Raw genomic sequence first — 2,440 nt, forward strand, 5'->3', positions numbered from 1 at the left:
GGGACAACCACCATATGATATCACTTATATGTGGAACCTAAATTACGACACAAATGAACTTTCATGAAACAGAAATAGGACTCACAGACATAGAGAGCACACGTGTGGTTGCCAAGGGGCGGAGCGGTGGGATGGACCCGGAGCTTGGGATTGGCAGATGTAAATTATTACCTAGAGAATGGGCAAATTACAAAGTCCTACTACATAGCAAAGGGAGCTATAATCAACATTCTATGATAAGCTGTAATGGAAAAGAATATTTAAAAAAGAATATATACATATATGTATAACTGAATCACCTTGCTATATAGCAGAAATTAACACAACACTGTAAATCAACTATATTTCTATTTTTTTTAAGTGAAATTTAAACCATTTATCTTACCTGTTTCTTTTTGTTGAGTGTTTTCTTCCTTCCTGCTGACAGTGAAGTCTTGGGAGAAACTGTGGGTGGTTAAATAAGAGCAGATATTGTGTTTTTGCAAATTTTATTTTAAACTTATTCACATTTATCATCCATTTATTAGGTAGACTACTAAGTGCTTCTTAAAATGGTGGTATAGAAGAATTTAATGAAAAAGTTAATGTTCATTTTACATTTGCCTTGTTTTTATGGTACAATATATTGAGAAATATTTCATGGAAGAAAAACAAATATACAAATTATATAATTCACATAATAAATTAATAAATATAAACATAAAAATAGATAAGCATATAGACCCAGAATTGGTGAACTGCAACTCAGAAATAAACTCCAATGTTTGTACAACACTATTACTCAGAAATATTCTTACTTGCTAAACTTCTACCAGTTGCATTAAGACATCCTCTTGGTGGAGGAATAGTGTGGAACTCTTTCAGGGTAGAAGAACTGGTCTTCATGACACAGCAACGTACACAGGTATTTCCTTAGCATTCATCTGAGCAGTTATCCGACACAGACCCTGAAAAAGACTCCGAATATGAAAGAAACTTGGAGCTCTTAGATGCGTCATCTTCTGTAATGATATATGAATGTGATTTAGCTTAACAATTTCACAAGGGAGTTGATATTTATGTCATCTGCAATCAGGTTCAACTAGCCCCTTGGCTTTAGAGTTGATCACAAATATGGAAGTCAACTGAGAGATATAACTGTTGGTTATAGCTCCGCCCCCCAGACTTTAACTGAAGAAGGTAATGCTTCTACTGTATACTTACAGATACAATGAATACAAGGGAGTGCGAGTTTAAGTTGTCAGAGATAATGGTTGTTCCAGCCCTGAAAGAAAAAGGGGAGGGTGGGATTCAGAGACCATGGAGAAAATTTATTTATTCATACAAAAATACTCATTGCAACTATTGCTTGCTAGGCTAAAAATAAAATGAGCAAGAAAGAGACTGAATGAAGTTTTATGTGTTTTTATGTGCTTTCCACTCACAATCAATCATTGGGCATCTTCTTTATGCCAGTATTGTAGATTTGGGGTAGGGGTGGGGAGAGCAGAAGAGAGACAGCCACAGTGTCTAGTCTCAAAAAGCAACACTCTGCTCTATTTGGAGATACTGAGGAAATACACCATTTAAAAGAGGCAGGGAGGAGATTTCATTTAAGCAAGTGTGCAATGGTATAGGCAGAATAATTTGAGGTAAGTACATCTATTAAGTAGATGAAGTTTGACTTTGGTTCTCCACTTCTGTCTCTATATGTTTTCTTTCTCTGAGGCTCCTTGGCACCTTCCTAAGGATTTTCGCCTTGATGTCCACTATCCACCGCTTCAAAGCTAATCTAAGCCTAAATAATTTGACAAACTGATTTCCACTTAAGTGTCTACTAAACTAGTTTATACTACCTAATTTGATGAACTGATTTCCAATAATTCAGTTTAGTTCATTTGCTCAGTTGTGTCCGACTCTTTGCGACCCCATGAATCACAGCATGCCAGGCCTCCCTGTCCATCACCAACTCCCAGAGTTTACTCAAACTCACATCCATCGAGTCGGTGATGCCATCCAGCCTTCTCATCCTCTGTCGTTCCCTTCTCCTCCTGCCCCCAATCCCTCCCAGCATCAGGGTCTTTTCCAATGAGTCAACTCTTCACATGAGGTGGCCAAAGTACTGGAGTTTGAGCTTTAGCATCAGTCCTTCCAATGAACACCCAAGACTGATCTCCTTTAGAATGGACTGGTTGGATCTCCTTGCAGTCCAAGGGACTCTCAAGAGTCTTCTCCAACACCACAGTTCAAAAGCATCAATTCTTTGGCACTCAGCTTTCTTCACAGTCCAACTCTCACATCCATACATGACCACTGGAAAAACCATAGTAATTAATTTATGGTAATTTCCCTAAAGAAAAGACAAGAAATTGTAGTTTCAGCCTTACAGAGATACCTAGAATAACAACAATATCATATACTCTCATTGTGCTGTTAATATATTTATAAATACCAATGCAAG

The 2,440-nt window shown here is 37.4% G+C and overlaps 1 long non-coding RNA gene across 1 annotated transcript; it reads right to left on the minus strand.

Moving 5' to 3' along the window:
- Window positions 1-379: 379 nt before the first annotated feature.
- Window positions 380-2,010, minus strand: LOC113894719. Its single transcript, XR_003511645.1, has 4 exons — window positions 1,973-2,010; window positions 1,204-1,264; window positions 798-947; window positions 380-444 (listed from the first exon to the last, which is right to left on the minus strand). It is a non-coding gene; the product is annotated as an uncharacterized LOC113894719 (long non-coding RNA).
- Between the last annotated feature and the right edge of the window lie 430 nt (window positions 2,011-2,440).

This window comes from Bos indicus x Bos taurus, chromosome 6 (assembly GCF_003369695.1).
Source record: "Bos indicus x Bos taurus breed Angus x Brahman F1 hybrid chromosome 6, Bos_hybrid_MaternalHap_v2.0, whole genome shotgun sequence".
Lineage (NCBI taxonomy): Eukaryota > Metazoa > Chordata > Mammalia > Artiodactyla > Bovidae > Bos > Bos indicus x Bos taurus.